This window comes from Dermochelys coriacea, chromosome 2 (assembly GCF_009764565.3).
Source record: "Dermochelys coriacea isolate rDerCor1 chromosome 2, rDerCor1.pri.v4, whole genome shotgun sequence".
Classification (NCBI taxonomy): domain Eukaryota; kingdom Metazoa; phylum Chordata; order Testudines; family Dermochelyidae; genus Dermochelys; species Dermochelys coriacea.
In genome coordinates, this window is record NC_050069.1 from 55,933,877 (window position 1) to 55,953,078 (window position 19,202).

The 19,202-nt window shown below is 38.7% G+C and overlaps 1 protein-coding gene across 2 annotated transcripts in view; it reads right to left on the minus strand.

Annotated features, from left to right (window-relative positions):
• Positions 1–18,706, minus strand: part of ZFHX4 (zinc finger homeobox 4) — a 182,778-nt gene extending 164,072 nt beyond the window's left edge. Inside the window, exon 1 of one of the 2 annotated variants that reach the window (XM_038393510.2) lies at positions 18,024–18,706. The gene's annotated coding sequence lies outside the window, so the exon portion shown is untranslated. Of the gene's footprint in view, positions 1–16,028; positions 16,525–18,023 lie in introns of those variants that run through there. The other variant, XM_038393511.2, reaches the window with a different exon arrangement.
• Positions 18,707–19,202: the final 496 nt, after the last annotated feature.

The window sequence follows — 19,202 nt, forward strand, 5'->3', positions numbered from 1 at the left end:
ATCATTTTAGGAATTAATACATCATATTTACTGTTTTTATCCATATGTCAATACTCCCAATCTGTAAAGCCTTCACAATTTAATCTCTTTAACTGCAAAGTTAATTTACATTATATATTATTTTAAAATCACACACAAGAACATTATATAGAACTAGTTAGAAAATTAATCCTAATTGTCTTCACTAAAAATCACACCATTAATATCTCTCACCTGCTCAGAAACACTGGGAAATTAATAGCTTATTTTAACAAGCTTAAAAAAATTACAGACGTGTTTCTTGTTTCATTAAATTTACCACTAGTTTTTGACTTTGCAAAAATATGATACAGGGCACTTTAAAGAACAGTGTACAATGCAATAGTCTTTTAAAGTGTGTGAATTATCATACTTATTTTGTTTTTATTCACAGACAAATGCTATTTTGGCAAAATGCACACACCTTCTTAGCAAATTCAAAATTTAAGACAAAACTAAAAATAATAATAAATATGAAGGCATTGTGGTTCCAGATATCCAGCCTGTCTCTATTATCTGACAACAAACTTTGCAATAAATGTTTTGGCTCAGTTTTTTTAAAACAAAAACCAAAAGGCCCACAAGCCCTTTGCTTGCAAGCTAACAATGCTGTAATTATCTGTATAGAAGTAATCACAAGCCAGGTATTCATGCTAGCATTCCAATTCTCTTAGCAATACTCCAACTTGAGATGATTTCAGAAAGAGTCTTGATAGGATAGGTTTTAGAGTACATTTTAGAAACAGAACATAAGATACTTCTAATGATGCATTCTCAAAAGAAAATGTATAGTGTTCCTTACAATATTAAAATATTTAAATATTATTTCATAGTAAAATCAACATGGTCAATGAAAATAGAGGGCCATTTGGTTTTTTAAAATAATATAGTCAGAAATAAGGCAGATTTATTTCTAGAATAAAATAGTGGCTCATTTGTTGTAGATATCCAAGATCAACTGGGCATTTTATTTTTTATTATGCAGAGTCTTTCGTCATTTTTTACACTGCAAGTTAATTTGATTGCTGTGCATAAGTGAAGTGAGCAATTCAGTAATTAACTTTTGTGTTTTAAAATGTATGAACTTTAATTAGATTTCATTATAAACAAACAAATGTCAACCATAATTATAAGCTCCTTGGTTTAACCACATATTATCCCTTTTCAAACAAACTTGATGTCAGACAAATTAAAATCAAGCAGCCAGCAATTTTGAGTTGAATTTTACATGATCTGCCAGTAACCTGATTACTTTAACTTCAATATCATTACAGGAAAAGTATTTCAGGAAAAATAATTACAAGAATTCCAACAGGAGACAAGCTTAATTGTATTGATTCAAAAGATGCATGTCTATAGGAACCATGTTGAAGGAATAATGTTATCTTAAATCTACAGTTACTATTAAAATGAAATTGTCTGGCATGAAAAAGGCAATTTGAGATTGGTGTCTGGAAAACCAGAGGTACAAAACTAACTGAAATAATTATCTTTACCCAGTTATCTTATACTTTAAGCAACAAAATATCAATGTGGAACAACTTCAAGGCATGAATGAAGGTTTGCAGGTTTATTTACTGACTGGTGTATCTATTAGTACCAGGAACAAGTGGAGCTGTCAGGACATAATGAAGGTAAATGATTAGTTAGCACTGAGACTGAGCTCTTCTTCAATGCAATAAGAGTTAATTAAAGTTTACCACTAAACATCAACCAAAGCAGGATGTTGATCAGGTTTCAGCATTAAGTGCAAACAGACAATGGTTGGCAGCAATTAGTGCAGCTATCAAATTACATGCAATGATAATTATACATTTAAAATAGCTAAAGGGCTAGTGGGGGGAGGGGAGAACCTAATCAGCCCTCTTTGACTACATATACTGGAAGGGCAGAAAACAGGTATCAGATATTTCACTTTAACACTGTAAATCAATAGAATTAAACAAAAAAGGTTGTACAAGTACATTATCTGAAAGAGGACAATTCACTGTACATGAAATGGAAGAAATCTGTAGACAACTTCTAACAAAGATAAGTACTAGTTAGATCAAATAAATTACTTTGCGGCTGCCACTCACAGTGACACCCGTAAACAGGCAGAGAAGTGTTTGGGGTTTAAAGGCCAGTGGATGCAACTTTATTACAAATTTCTACAACAGTCTCAAGGTTACCTGGTATCTTTAGTCCCTGGGGCCACATTCATATCTCTGTGAAGGCCTGAAGCCTGTGACCACAAAGGGGAGTTTCATGTGCTAGCTGCAACCCCACTCCAAGGAAGACTAAGTTTATGCGAGACAATTACCTGGTATCTGAGCCAGAGCCTAAGGCTCTTCTGCACACCCATTTCTCTCCACCCCCTGCAGTCAGCATGTGTTTTAGCCCCGCCTGTTCCTAAACTCATGGCTAAGATTTGGGGGGGGAAGGGGTGAAGAATCAGATACCCACTTTCCCTCACAGTGGAATTCGCTTAACAAACTGTGAAATACATAATTACTAATAAGAAAAGGAGTACTTGTGGCACCTTAGAGACTAACATTTATTTGAGCATAAGCTTTCGTGAGCTACAGCTCACTTAATCGGATGCATTTGGTGGAAAATGCACCACCAAATGCATCCGATGAAGTGAGCTGTAGCTCACGAAAGCTTATGCTCAAATAAATTTGTTAGTCTCTAAGGTGCCACAAGTACTCCTTTTCTTTTTGCGAATACAGACTAACATGGCTGCTACTCTGAAATCTGTCATAATTACTAATAACTCCAAATACACTAAATGCTGAAGCCTCTCTCCATCACATCACAGCCCTGCTGCCAAGGCCTCAAACTCAACAATGATACAATGGAGACAAGGTGAGTGAGGTAATATCTCTTATTGGACCAACTTCCATTGGTGAAAGAGACAAGCTTGAAAGCTTCACAAAGCTCTTCAGGTCTGGAAAAGGTAAACCAGCGTATCACAGCTAAATACAAGGAGGGATGATTGTTAAGCATAAGGGGTTAACACGTTACAAGAAACCACTTAAAATGAAGTGGGCAATTAACACCTCTGAAGTCACAGGACAAAGGAGGGTTAGTAGGTTACAAACTGTTTACTCCTAGGGGAATTCTGTGCCAAAAAATTAAAAATCCTACGCACAATATTTTAAAATTCTGCAAAATTCTGCATATTTTATTTGTCAAAATAATACAATATAATCACACCAGTTTCAATTATTTTGGTAATTTATTTCAAAATACCTGTCAGCAAGTATGTCTGTAACAATACAGACAACAAAAAAGATTCAAAAAATGTTTTTGACAAATAGATTCCTTACTAGGTATATTAATACAGAACTTTGAGTAATAATTCATTTAAACTAAAATACAGACACATACTTTCCTCAGAAGCAATGCAAAAGGTTGGGGAGTTAGGGGTAATGGAGGAGCTGAGGGAGAGGGAAGTAATTGCTGGGAAACAGCCTAGGTATGAACTTGGAGGGTTGTTGGGTGTGGGTGGGAAAAGTATGGAACAGTTTGTTTCTTTGGAGGACAGGGTTTGTTAGGGGGCCTTTCCCATACAGACCCTGGCTGACCTGGCTCTCTCATTCAGTCAGGCTCATCTGCCCTGTCCCAATGTATCCCTGTGCCCCCATTCAGCCATCCCATCTCCTATACCTATGTGTCCCTGCACCACCTTCCCCATGTCCCTGCACCCCCACTCAGTCAGCCCCTCCCTCCTGTCCCCATGTGTCTTTGCACTCCCACTCCCATTCAGCCACTACCCCAGTCTGTCCCCCCCACTAGCCCTTCTGAATCTCAGTCTGTGACCTCCCCCAGCAACCCCATGTGCCCCATGTTGTCTGTGCCCACATATCCCATGCCTCCTGACTTGGCCCCACAGGCAAGGCATTGTGAGGAACCAGCCTCTTCTCTTCCCTATCTGTAGCTTGCTGCTCCCACCTGGGAGCAGCTGCTCTCTGTTCTGGTGCCACAGTGGCCCCTGGTGGGTGAAAGGAGTAACTGCAGCACTTCTTGGCAAAATTGGATTTCCTGCTAAGAAAAAAAAATCTGCGTGGCATATGAATTCTGCGCATGTGCAGTGACCCAGAATTCTCCCAGGAGTAAAATTGTTGTAATGAGCCATAAAACCAGTGCCTCTGTTGACACCATGATATTTTAGCATCTAGCAGAGTTATGAATTTAAATTCACAAGCTCATCTTTTGAAGGTGCTGTGCAGGTTTCCTTTGAGGACGAGGAATGATAGGTCAGACATTGACTTAAAAGTTTGACTTTGTGAAAAGTATTCAGCAACAGGCGATAGGGTGATCCGATGGCAATCACCAACAAGTTTAGTAGCAGTATATCACTAACATCTAGCCTTTACTGCTGACACAGCTAAATATATGAGAGGAAAGTGAAAAACTCCCAGCACCAGCACCACCATGCTATGAGGGAAAACTTTCTTTCAACCCTAAATTGGCAGTCTGCTGAACCCTGTGCAAATCAGCAAGAATCCTGAGTCCCCTGAAGTGAAGATACAACCAATGCCTCACAACTGCTATTCCAAAACTGGTGAAATGGTAGAAGAAGGGGCAAATACTCTCTTCAGGCTAGCCACCTCCACGCTTTCTCTGAGGCACCCAGAAACAAGCCAGGCAGACTGGTGTTTGAACACACCTAACACTCAGACAATTCCTGAGCATACTCTGCCCACTAGCCAATTCAGAGATAAAAGGAAGATGGCTGGCTCCTGCCAGCCCAGAACAATGCAGGAACATGATCATCTGAGCCACCTCCCTATCTTGGCATCAGCTGGATGGGCCTGGCAAGTGAAAGCTTCATTTCAGTTAAGGTATTCTCAAGCTGAAGGTTGCAAACAAGTGACAGAAGACCACAGCCACACTTGTCTTTCCCATGTGTTAAAAGAGAGGAGGTCTCAGTATGGAAAAAGGGATTGTAGTAATACAAGAACTGGGGGACAGACCATTAAATTAAAAGATGTCAAATTCAAAACTGATAGAAAGAAATTCTTTTTTTATACAATGCTGGATATATGGAACTCATAGCCACAGGACATCACTGAGACCAAGAACTGAGCAAGAGTCAAAAAGGGATTGGACATTTAGATGGATAACAAGAATATCCAGAGTTAACATAATAATGTTAACAAAAATTTGACAGGGATATTACAAAAGAACATAAGAACGGCCATAGTTCATCAGACCAAAGGTCCATCTAGCCCAGTATCCTGTCTTCTGACAGTGTTCAATGCCAGGTGCCCCAGAGGGAATGAACAGAACAGATATTCATCAAGTGATCCGTCCCCTGTCACCCATGGAGGTTAAGCCCCAAACCTCACCTCTTCAGGGCTTAAGCCAATCTCTAGTTATCAAAGACCAGGATGAAACCTGGTATGTTCAGCAAATTATCTCACATCCAACTACTGGGGTTTCTTGCACCTTCCTCTGAAACATCTGGCACTGGCCACTGTCAGAGATAGGATACTAACAGACCTCAGTTCTGATCCAGTATGCCATTTACCTGTGGTGTGAATTAAACTTTCAGAGTGAGGAAATGCTACTATGGGGAGTTTGACCATCTTAGTTTTTGTCTGAACTAAACAATGCAACAATCCTGCATCTTGGCAGGGAGTTAGACTAGGTGACCCTTGTGGTCCCTTCTAACCTTATCATTCTGTAAGATTTCATCAGCATTGGCTGGTATTTCAATGAGCTACATTTATTTCTACTGCATTTTCTTCTATAATTTTTACTGAATGTTAAAAAAAAATTAAAATCTGATTTCCCCGGAAGTTTTGAAAAACCTTTAGTTCAGATTTTTAAGATCACATTTATTTTAATACTATGATAACTGTATAAAATTAGACACATATACATACATAAAATACATTAAAATGGGCTTTGTTGTAACATTGCTACCAATTATGGCTTGTGCTGGAATGTGTGTAAATTCACATCACTAAAATTATTTTAATAAAAAGCCTCACTATTTTGCACAGTTATTGGGCTGTAGCCTAGAGCAATTCTGTAGAATTTTTTTCCTTAACAAACCTCATTTTCCCAACTAATTCTGTTATGCTAGGGATTTGTGCACAGAGTTGGCTAATCCCAGTATTTCCCTAGAGCGGAATCTAAGCTATGGCCCACTCCCAGCACAAAAGTGTCTCCAAAAGCCCTTTCGCCCCCTTCAGCACTCATACACTCATTGGTCCTGACATTTTCACTTCAGCCATGACAAATGAGCTGATGGCTGTGATCAGATTGCACACGAGGACTGCTTTATCTAAAGACATATCATTAGCTCTCATCACTATCTTCCAATATGACTCCTTTTGTTTAGTTTGTTATGAAAATGCCAGTAAATTTAAAAAACATCTGAACTCTAAAGTAACAACACATAAACTTCATTAAAGGCAAAAAGCAAACCAGACTCAGACAGGATCAGAAAAAAGCTAGCATTAACTAAATGTTTCTCTGGGGATTTAAGTAACTGTACTCAACCTCTGCCCTAGTGCAAACATGCCAGTTGACCGTCTTCAAAAGGTCCCTTCCCCCATGCTGGACGGCTAGCACTACTTGCCATTTTTAGAGAGACATAAATAAACCAACAGCAATCAAACATGACTAATAAATAAGTAAGCCAATTTCTTTGTCTCAGAACTACTTCACATATTTTTCTGTACCATCAACATGCATTTTCAAATGAACCTCTTACGGAGTATAGTGGTGTACAAATAAGATTTTTCACTTGAATCAGTTTTCTGACTTTCATTAACAACACTAACACTAAATGCTGTTTGAAGAGGAAATCTTTCAATTCAGTATTAATACTGCAATCTTCCTGTTAAGTTAGAATCTAAGTACCAGTTACATAGTTCTTGTTACATCTACAGGGTTTACAAAGTATATATTTGTCGTAATCTCTTCTAGCAATTCATCTGAGAATACACACACATCTAGATGGAGTCAACTGTAACACAACAGATCTTGGGAATGGAGGTCATGCTTTGAGGTAAAGTGCTATTCACTTTTGGACCATGCAAGAAGCTCTTTATTCCTGTTCTTATTGGCATCAGTTCCCCCTTACCAGTGCAAGAACAAAGCCAAGTGCTCGTGTGAGGTTTATGAATAAATCAAAGGTGAGCCACTTTAAGTGCTGCCCATGATTTCCTTGTTGACAGTGAGCACTTAAACAGGCTTCTATGACCAGCAACTCCTGGCAAATCTTAATGGTCCCTAATCTGCACCCTGCTTCATTTCAGGAAAGAAATGACTCTCCCCATTTTTTCTCAAGTCTTCACCTTTTAGGTAACTGTTGTCCCACCTTCTTAGAAATGCACATTCAGGTATTGTTCCATTTCAATACCAAGCCTGCATGTTAACACACAACTTTAAAAACACCCTTTTCTCCCTAGAAAACAAATTACAGCTAATAAAAATATTATTACACAGGTCAGTCTAAATAATTCCCAGGAAAACCATTAAACATTTCTGCATTTGTTTAAATTGCATATAGGTTCGTTTAAATAAGGGTTTCTAATATATTTTTCCAATTATTAAAATCCTGTCAAGTAACTACAATACTGAGAACTAACACACTGTGTTTGTATGGCAAGAAGTAAAATAAGAAATATTCACAAATTCCTGCTCTTAAATTTGTTTAGATAAATTCAAACATCCTTAGAAAACTATTTTTAAATAACCTTAAGGTTATGAAACAAATGGACATAAGACGGTAAATTCAGAGTTTGAGCCCCAAAACTCCACTCTGAACACATTATCATTAACTCAGGCTAGGACACAGGTATTACAGCACATATAACAATAATGCCCACATATACCAGACCCATGCTGTTATACATAGGAACAACTGTTTGTTCAGGGGACAGGGTTTCAACATGTAATTAAACCCACAATTTTTAATTTCTTGTCCTTTATTTTGGATGTGTTACCTCCAATGAGATTCAATCTACTCTATAATAGCCAAGCCATTGTTATGCTCTCAGTCACAGCTATTTATAAAATGACATTTAGACTCCTTTTTATCTTGGTATTCTTCCACCTATTCAAGAGAAGTTGAAACCATACCACCTTGGGCTGTGATCTCATAAGCTAACCCCAGCTGGGCCCAATCAGCACGGAGACTTCCAAAGAAAACATAGTGCTGTTGATAATTCAGTAAATGGCATTTCTCCCTCTAAGGGCCCAATCCAAAAGCCCACAGAAGTCACTGTGAGTCTCTACTCATACTAACTTCGTTGGGCTTTGGATCCGGCCCTAATTCCGAACTAGAAGCTACTGTAATGCTGGAGGATCCCTCTTTCAAAAGAGAGAAATCCAAGGCCCTGACCACCTGTGACTATCAAATATCCAGTGACACTTTCCACCAGAGCTGGAATGTTTACCCTGATGCACTAACTGATTACCAGTTGGAAAATTACATTTTGTCTAACTACAATGATCTAGTTGTTTTTGTGGGATAAAACATTCTTAACTTTCTTTCCCAAGTCATTGTGTGGCATAGTTGTGGGGTGCTGTTTGTGTACTGTGTGACACTTTCCACCCTAGAGACGGCAGTGTCCCAGTGATGGAGGAAGTGGTTTCTTGTAATCAGTTTATAATAGTTTCAGGGGTTTGGGGGTGACTTTTGCTATATAAATGTCAGTCATTAACTTTATTTTATAAATGCTAAAGCATTTTCTTATTTATAACCTCAATTTTACAAATTGAGAACAAAATCTATATTCCTCTTCCCGTTAAACAAACAAACATTTTCACATTACAAAGAAGGTGAGGAGAAGGGTGAAGAACATGAGGGTGGTACTCTATAAAGAGCTGCTTTCCATAGGGACCCTTACCATCTGAAAGTGGGAGCAAGGACCAATATGCTTGAAATAGGGAGAAACTGACTTTGCAGTGGTTTAGCTATGGCATCTCACACAGGGAACGTTGCTCTGTGTGGAGACCTTTGTATAAAACTTGGGAAGCATGAGGAGCCTTCTTGTCTCCTTGGGAAAGTTGCTTTGGGGCCTTTGCTGTCTCACACAATGGAAGCTTTTATATCCAAGTGGGAGGTGGGAGGACATGCACACTTGTTTTCTTAAACTGGAGAAGATTCTGATCTATAAATCTATAGCAAGTATTGTAAATCTAGAGTAACCCCATTTACTTCATCGATATGTCATATTGTGGGGAGCTGCTAGTGACAGTGACCTCAGATTAGGGGAGATGCTCTATGAGGAAGACTCAGTGTCAAATTGGGAGGAGCAGCCTTCAACAACCTTTGCGTACAGACTCCCAACTCTGCTATTACCTGGTTGCTAAGAAGAATCAGTCGCCACCAGCCCCGCCACAAAACCTCACCTAGAGCATGTCAACTTATGTATTGCTTCTTCATACACAGAAAATGTTCTACTAAAACTTCTTTCCAAAAAGACAACATCTTTTATACAGGATTTAACATGAGTATTTTTGACTAGAGATTATGGGCCTGATTCTCCTGTCATTTACTCCATTTGCAACCATTGTTTTACACCAATGTAATTTCACTGAATTATTCCTGATTTATATTGGTGTAAGTAAGGAGAATCAGACACTTGATTTTTGTCTATTTCAGATGAGTTAGGCTTCAGTCAATACAGACACTTTATAAGTCTTTCTTTGTTTTAAAGGCAGAGCATTTGCCTATTTAAATACATCCTTAGATGTGTGTCTTACATAGCAGAGTATGTGCATTAGTTGCACTGCAGACCCATTACAGTCTATGTGGTAAATGTGTGTTTTCAGAGATCCCATGGTCTACCTTGTACATATAGTCTTTAGTTAGTGAACTATTGACCTAAAAGACTATAACACGTACTTAGGGGCTGGTGCAGCCTATCAGGTGAGCTTGACAGTCACAAACATGCACTAAGTAAAAAAAAATCCCAATTTCTAAGGTGGGTTTAAAACTGTTCTCAAAATTACCAAAAGCAAATAAACTATATTACAGACAAATCACTTTCTAAATGTCATTTTTTAAACTCAAAGGTTGCTTTGAGTAATGTGAACATATAAAAGAGTGTCTTAACACGGTAAGCTTTTATTTCACTCATAAAACTCATAAATTCCTTTAAAAAATTGTTTAAAAAGAAAAAGTCTGTCATAGACAGGACCTTGCATTTGAAATTCCAGCCTGGTGCAAACTTTTCTAGCAACATTTTGAACCCTGGAAAAACAGGAATGATAAATAAGAGTACTGGTATAGCGGCACTGAAGTATAACTACTAAACAACGAAGGAACTACAGAACACCCATGTTAAAGACCAAATCCTGAAGACTTTACTAGAGCAAAAGAAGGGAGGAGTTTTGCCTGAGTAAGGACTGAAGGATTGAGCTCTAAAATACTTCTGAATCTTGCTATCAACAAATATGAGTACCACAATGAATATTGTTTTACCAATGATGAACCTAGAACAGTTACCAAGAAATAAGTGTCTCTCTTAATTTCTCACACCTATCAATCTGTTCACATAAACATATACTACTTTGTACGTTACTGAGATTTCTGGATTTTAGAAAGTATCTGAAATACTCTGGGTTTCTACCCATTCAGTAAGAAAGCAGATATCACATAAGTTACTATTAATCCATGTGTTATCCAGTTCTACAGTGGCTGGAAAATTGCCAGTTACAACACATGGTGCTTGGTTAACAATATTTTAAAATACAAATGAATGTATTTTTTAAATTAACACATTTTTCTTATGGAAATACATCAATAAGCCCATCTCGGTTTGAAAGAACATCCTTTATGTAGATTTCTTCTTCATTTAACAGAGGTTTTAAGGAATTTCATAAAGTTAGCAATAAAAGTTTCCAAAACCATATAGAATTTCTTCAACTTCATCTAAAAAGTAAGGAATCTTTGTGATCTAATTAAGATCAAACACTTCTGGCTGCAAATAATTCCATACTGAATTGGCAACCTTACTTCATTCATCCACTTTTACTTCTGAATTCTTAAATGTGAATCTAGCTGTTTAAATATTATCCAGTCAAGTTCAGCATTGAACTGGCAAGCATGTACAAATGCAAGTTCTGCAAACTAACAAGAGCAAACAAACAAAGATAATATATGGTAGAGTCTACCAACATTTTTCTATAGTGCCACTAAATTAATAACTATTTAATTACATATATATAAATAATCATCTACACTGCAATCGATTTACATATGTACAAAGAGAACCAATTCCCACTTTCAAAACTGTCTCAACCCTAAAGGTATTTTAACTGCACTAATTACTGTTGAGAGAATATAACTATGAGCACTGTGATCACATTGTCAACAGCTAACCAGTTACAGCCCTAACATAAGGCCTGATCCTACTCTTTTAAAACCCGCATTGCCTTTAATCTGTAACTTTGATGACAGTAGGGTCAGACCTTTAGTGACATGGGAACCTACTGTAAGTGTATTAAAAAGTTAAAATATATTGATACAATCGTGCCAAAATATTGTTCATTATATGCATATACTAATTTCTATTTAAATCAGATTTTTCCATGTTAAGTACTGAATAAGAGAGTATTTTTCCCCATAAAGGCTTACAGACCACTTAACACAGTCAGAATTCATAACTTTTTCCAAAGAGAAATAGTTCATTAATTAAAACAGATATTAACTAAATGCTGCTTGCATGAATAACAAACTTGATTAGACTATTATTCTGTACTGATACATAATTTCCATTGAAAACTTTTAAAATAACTCCCCACCTCCCACCCCCTCCACACAGGCAAAGTACTGAGAATCCTTGATACCCAATAGTCAATATTTGGTTAGCCTGTCATGTTCCTGGAACTCTTCTACATACAAACCTGTGTTTATCATCCTCTAGCTGCACTATTATCATACATATTACTTCACATGATGATGGAAACTCAGGGCATCTTATAAAGTTGCTGAAATCTGAGCTTCTGCTTGTTTTCTAAAGTCTTGGACAAACATAACTTTAGGGAGAGCTGAGCATAGGCATAAAGAAAGAGGAGCCTGCATTTTCATCTTCCTTTCATCTTAGTCATTCAGTCAACCATTCAGTGCCCTATTCAACAGAGCTTTTCATTATGCAAAAAAATGCTAATCCTTTTCCGATGCTTTCACACTTGTATAAACCCCCATTCCTTCGACTAAAAAGCAATTATATCAGTTTACCTTTCTGTCAAAAACAGGATTAATATTCCAATACCAGAATCTCCTTTATTTCCCTCTCTTTTGCTTTAGGAAACTGGAGATTATTAGTGGAGGTATTCCTTAGAGCAAGAATATATTATTTTAAATATGACTATGTTAGCTAAAGAAAAAGGGGGAAGGGGAGGGAGAGAAAAACTTCAGTTGCTGCGGAAACTCTTTTCAGTGACAGAACTGACCTTCCCTTTGCAGAGGCCTGAATAGAATGAGCCTCACTCTGGTCTATTAATCAGAAACAAATTATGAAAGAATGTGGCTGGACTGGTTGACACTATCCTGTCTTGGGAGACTCAGTAACAGCCTAGTAACAATGTCCTCTTCATGGGTAATGAACAGCCATGACAAATGATGCAGAGAAACTATTTATTTGCATATGCAAATTCTCACACAAGGGAAACATGTACAAACAAGTGTCATTGTAAGGTGGATTAGGCAAACAACGCTTTCTTTTTAGGACATTCTGCAGCCCAGAACATTAGTCAGCACAATTAAACCAGTCTCCATGGAGACTAATGAAATTTCACCATGGTATGAGTTAAATTAGATAGCTAGTTATGTGTTTCCACAATCCAACTTGAGATCCATTATTGTTTCAGAACAATACAGCAATTGTGCCTGGCTGATCTTTGCCAGCTCAACAAGCTCCTAAATTGACAATTTGCATATGTTAATATAATTAAGCACTAATTACATGAAACTTGTACATATTCACATGCACTTTCCCTGGGCGCTTTTCAGTTTGAACCCTGGCCAAGTCTTTAACCCTTTGAATGATTTTGGACAGGAAAGCTCTGCCTTGTGGGTACAGCCCCAAGGCAGATGCAGAAAGGCTCTTCATTTATAAACACAAAGCTTAACCTGGCTTCTCATATTTCTATCAACAAGGTTAGAAAACATTTTTGTCTGAGCTGGGGTGGGGTGGAGGGAGAGGGAGGTGGTTGGAGGTACTTTAAAGACCAGCACTAGTATCTCTTTGCATATGAAAACATTAATATTTACCCAAATAAAATGTTACAAAATCATTTGTCCTCACTGGCATAGTCAGATCCTTAAAGATCAGAATTGTCAAAACCTAGAGACGGTTTGATGTCAGTGCTCTGACAGCAACAAAAATGGAAGTCAGCAAAGGAAAAAAAGAGCAAGTAGTAACTAATGAGCTTTACATAAATATATGCAGAGGCAATTAAGCAATGTTAATTACTATGACAGCAGTTAATTGAATATAATTAGATATTTTAAACCACTGACTAAGGCATAGTTAAGATTAATTTTATTGAGATTAATTGTAAATAAGAATAGATTAACTCTCTGTTTTGACAGGCATAAAAAGTAGTTGTGCAAATTAACTAGGAGAGCAGAAACTAGCACAAAAATCATATATTATTTTAATGTCACACCTCAGAATCATCTCCTCAATAAACATGACTTTTCAAACTCAAATAGACAGGAATCTTGAAGAAAAACAAACAGCTTGCAGAGATTAAAGAGCCTTTTGTCCTTTTTCATGTGCATTTCTTTTAGCAGACTAAATTAAGCGAGTCTGGTGTACGTTTTTAGGAAGGAACATTTCACACTGAATGGAAAAAATGTTCTATCACATATGAAATTCATGCAGCTGTGCGGAACTTGGTCCAGATGGTCTAAGACTATAAAACAACACCAAATGATAGACAGTAGGGCCTTCCCAAGATTATGTGATAAAGTCACAACTTCATATTTTGACTTAAATTTTCTGTCAAGTATTGTTTCCTTCCAGATCAGAATGTCCATTTTAATTTTAACTGATCGTGAATATTCAAAAGGACATTCTTAATAAATGTTGCTGATAAACATCTATTTAGAAATCATAAAATATTTGTAAAAGGCCCCTTTGCTTCATTAAAACAATGCTGAACTCTAAATACAGGGAAAAACAGCCCTGGTTCTTTTAACTATACGAGACTGTTCACATCACTTAGATTAAAAAGGCAAAAAACTGTCTGTTTTTAAATATTCTTAAACCAAAACCCCACACACATTCTCACAGCAGATTAATTCATGCATGATGTTTAAGAAAATTAACAACAAAGCTGAAGAATGCTGAACTAATAAGAAAGGAGCTTCAATTGATTTTGAAATAAATCAATAGGTGATTAGCATAATATTTTTAAAGCAATAGACTGTATATATATATATTATATAAACATATATATTATATTTTCAATACCTTTTTAGCTCTTAATCGAACAAGGACTTTACAATACTGAGCATATCCCTACATTGACTATCAACTTCTTTGGAATGCCTTTGGTCTTTTATAAAGAAAATCCAAAAACGGTCTGTGAAACAAGGCTACGACAAGTCATTCTGCAGTGAAAGATTTTAAATCATCCAGCCTCTTCTAATAGACTTGAGACTTATTGAGGTAGAAACCATAAAAAATGAAGAAGGGAAATTTAATCCCTGAAATATTGATTTGCACATTAATATCATATAGGCAGAGGGCAATTTGGCTTCATGGAAATGACACATTGTCGACCCTTGGTGAAGTCAGAGCCAATCTAACTGCTGAACATGTCTGAATCTCAAGAGTTATTAAGGGCTTCCCTTCTTGCCTTTATGACTTTTCTTCAGCCTACCAATGCAATCTTAAATGTATTATCTTTAAGAAATAATTGTAAAACCTCGGGGGTTTTCCAGTTAATGGAAGGGAGGCTAAACCACATCAGATTCTGAAATGCAACATTAAACCCTTGCAATCAACAAAACCACCTCAATTCTCATCCATCCAGTGCAGGATCTAATATTGTTATTAGAGATAATCAAATTTCATTGTGTAAATTTAGGCTCATGGTCAGAATGGAAGCAGTAAATTCTGCAATATTAAACAGTGATTTTCTCATCCCCCTTTATATGTTCTTTGCTGGTACAGCATCTTTTAAAAATAAACCCAAATTAATAAAAAATCAAAGAACAAAAATGTGCCCTTATTCTGAAAGATGCAAGTCATGCCATATGTTATCTGCAAAGGTTTCCTTTAGTTTTAACTTGGTCTAACTGATAAGTTTCATTTTAGAATAATAAACCAGTAACCCTGCATAAACCAATAGCAGGTACTATTACTGTGACTTACACAGATGGTTTACCTGACCTTTCTTTGTTCCTTGGGTAGGTTTCACTTTTGCAGATTTACGACTTTCCCCCATATTTCATTGACCCTATATGCTCATTATAATAAAAATTAAAACTATTGAATACATGTTTATGTTGAAGAAGTCCAAAAGCCAATGACCAGAGGATAAATAGATGCTACAGTGCAGTGTGTGGATCTCTAGATTGTATACTATAAATATTCAAGCACAGATAGCATGAATAACTGAATAATCCTGATGAGCCCAGCACTGAAGCCAGGTGCAAAAGGTTAAAACAGCTGGCTAGCTATCTTTTATTTTGTGTGCCTTCCTGCCGATTGAAACCGTAAACCTTGAAAACTATCAGATATTCCCTCAAGGCTGATTGTTTGGGGGTGTTTTTTCATTATTATCATTTCATTCAGCTTAGTAGGATCCCGCAGACCAGAAGAAAAAGAAACTCCTTAAATACAGTTAGTTGAACAGAAAGTGGAGTAATAACGATAAAGGCTTTTCCCCCCTGCAGTTTATTTTAACAATCTTCTTTGAGCACCTTCCCATCCAATTGTTCATATTCCTTCTTTAAAAGACAAGCACTCGGCTTGTTCTGTCAGTTTTTCCAGTAAATATAAAGTAAAACAAGTGTTGATGGCACTGAGAGTGTTACATACCCAGGCTGTGTTTTTGCATTGCTCTCAATGGAAGCGATCGATGCCCATGTCACAGTCGTGTCCCAATCGCAGCCAAGTCTCTGCCTCAATCTAACCAACAACAGGCAGGGCTGCAAAGGCTGCTCACTACCTCTTCCATCCATCCACCACCAAACTAAAAATATAATACTACATATGATGCTTAACCACTCCACCACCGCTCCTAGGGATCAAGCCACTGAAAATCCAGGGGAACACAATTAAAAAAACAAACAAAACAACAACAGCCCTCTCTCTTTCTTCCTGTTTCTCTCCCTCTCTCTCCTTTTGCCAACTACATGATCCTTGATTAAAAATGGAACAGGGTTTTAAAAACAAAAACAAAAACAGGAGAGCGAAATGGAGCAGAGGAAATGCAACTGTCAGAAAACGGGATGGTCAGACTTCCTGGGTGAACCTGCTTGTGTCTGACTCAGTGTAAATCCACCATCTTCAGCCTGGCAAGTTGTCTTTTGGTTGTTTTTTTTTGGGGGGGGGGGGGAAGGGGGGTGTTCTGCTTGCGATCTGAGCCTTGGTACCTAAGGAGGAAGAGAAGGAGGAGGAGGGTGTGTTACTGAATGGGAGCTAAAGCCTCCTCCGGACGGAGCCGAGGTGAAACAGGCTGAACCCGACTGATGTGCCTCCTCTCTCGGCTGGACCCAGTGCCCCAAGCAGCCGATGAGAGACCCTCGGCCGCCCGCCTCGCAGGTAACAAAAGAAAAACCAACCCGTGCATTTGCCGCTGCTGCTGCTGGGGGGGGATGAAGAGGGGAGGAGTGGAGGGGAGCGGCCGTAAGTTGGCATCGGCTGGGGGGAAAGTTTATTACCATTTTTACAGGGAATTTCATTTAAGGCGGAAGGGGGAAGCAGGGACGCGGCTGCCATTAGCCGCTGGGTCGGCAGGGATGCACCGGATCCCCGGCACAGGGAGCCAGAGCAGGGGCTGTGCTGCGTTATCACGATTTGTGTTTTACAGCACCTTCCTCGGGTTCAAAACATACCGATTTCCCCGTAAAGCCTTGGCGGGGGGCCGCTTAAGCCAGCCCCAGAGCCCAATAGCAGCGATGCCCCTAGCTGCTGGCGAGCTGCTCCGGCAGCCCAGCCTGCTCCAGACAGCGTCCGTCAGCACATCCCTCTAGCCAGCCGGGCTCCCAGCAGCTCTGTGGAAACTGACACACAGGCAAAGCTCGCTGCTAACGGGCTCTGCTTCTTCCTGCTGCTAGAGACAGAGGAACTCGCAGCTTCTGCTGCTGCGAAACCTACCTGCGAACACAGTACCCCACACACCCCAGCAGCACCCGCACGCACACACACAGTCCGGATCCCCTCCGTCCTGCTGGGATCTAGCCCCCTAAAAAGCGAAAGTTGGGAGAAAAAAACGGAGAATCTGCGCCCCCTCCCAAAAAAATGCACCTCAAACTTTTGGGGGGATCAAGATGTGAAAGAAGGTGAAGGGGTAAAGGGCTGGGGGGTACTGGCAGGCGATGACTTCTGGCAGCCGTAACATTTTTCCTAATCTGACAGGTTTTTTCCAGCTCCCTAAAAATGCAAAATGGGGGGGGGAAAGGGGGGAGAAAAAGACAGCCTCTTCTGGAAAAACGTGTAGAATCCTCCACTTAATCCAAAAGTTAGAGCCCGAAAAATGTCACCCCCCAGGATAAAAAATAAAAAGAGAGCGAGAGAAAGAGAAAGCAGCCCCTCCTCCCCCAAGTGAGAGCAAATATTGTACCTAAAAATGGGGAAAGAGGCAGAAAAAAGGGGGGCGAGAGAGGGAGAGATACATGGGATCTGGGGATGTGAGTGTGAGTGTGTGTGTGTATGTGAGGGAGAGAGAAAGAGGCAGAGAGGGAGAGAGAGAGAGAGAGAGCGAGCGAGAGCGAAATATCAAAGATTGTGCAAGATCAGCCTGGAAAGATAATCGATACTCGACCTAAATTTAACACAAACTACTCAATAAAAGTTAAAGAAAAAACTTACTTTCCATTTCCCCTCGCAGTTCCTACTGGATCTTCGCCTCTTTTTTTTGTTTTGCTTTATTTACTTAACAGCTGATCACATCCAAGTAAACGAGAGAAGGTTCATTAAAAAAAAAAATTACAAAAAAAATAATCCTCCAACTTTATTGGGTGGAAATAAAAATGATTGAGCAAGAAGTGGGGGGCATAGAGCAGTCCTTTGGGGTCCGGGAGTTGTTAAAGCATGTGCCGACCGCGGTCTCGCTGTTTGGTTGTGAAGGGGTTGGGAAAAGGAGGAAAGGAAATGAAAATCCGATATGTCTTTATTCTGCTAATTATTATCGTTTTAGCCCTGTTTAAAAAAATGGCTGATTAAGTTGAGTGCGCATGTCTTTGTGTGTCTATTCCCGATATGCACTCTGGGAATGAGCGAGAGAGAGAGAGGGAGAGGAGAGAGAGAGAGAGAGAGAGAGAGGTGTAATTAGTGAGGTGATCAACATTCTCCAGACTGCAAATGACGCGCAGCCCCGGACTTAGAGAAGCTGGAGCTGCCGCGGCTGCTGGGGGCTCGTAGGGGCTGCAGGAACCACACAACCAGCCCAGAGAAGAAGGGGCAGCAGGAAAGGAGCTTATGGACACAAACACAAGTCTGCAAACTTCATTAGTAACACAGACACATACACCCATACACACAAAGTAGATGGCCGGGGAAAATTAAAAAAAGAGAAGGTGGGGGGAGAAGTCTTGCTCTTTTAACTGCTCAGGAATTTAAAAGCAATGGGTGCAAATTAATTATTCCACCAGGGAGGGGTTTTTGGTTTTGTTTTTTGTTTTCTTAAATGGGGATTTAGGAAGAAATATGCCTGAAATGGGATAATAAATGTAGAATGCCCCCGTAAGAAGAAAGATAGTGTGTCTAAGATGGGAAATATCTATTTACATAGATACGGAGAAGCATTTATTTACACACACACACTCAGAGTTTTACATACACATACACGCACACACACATTGTATTTGATACCTACGATATAACGGGTTAAGGAAATCAGCAAGATAACAAGCAATGGCAAATGAACTATAAAATATCAGCAATAAACAGCTTTAACAAAACGAAGTAAATACTAGTATAGGGAAAGAATACCTTTGTATACTATACATGTAGTATAGTACATACCATGAACCACCTTTATGACAATTA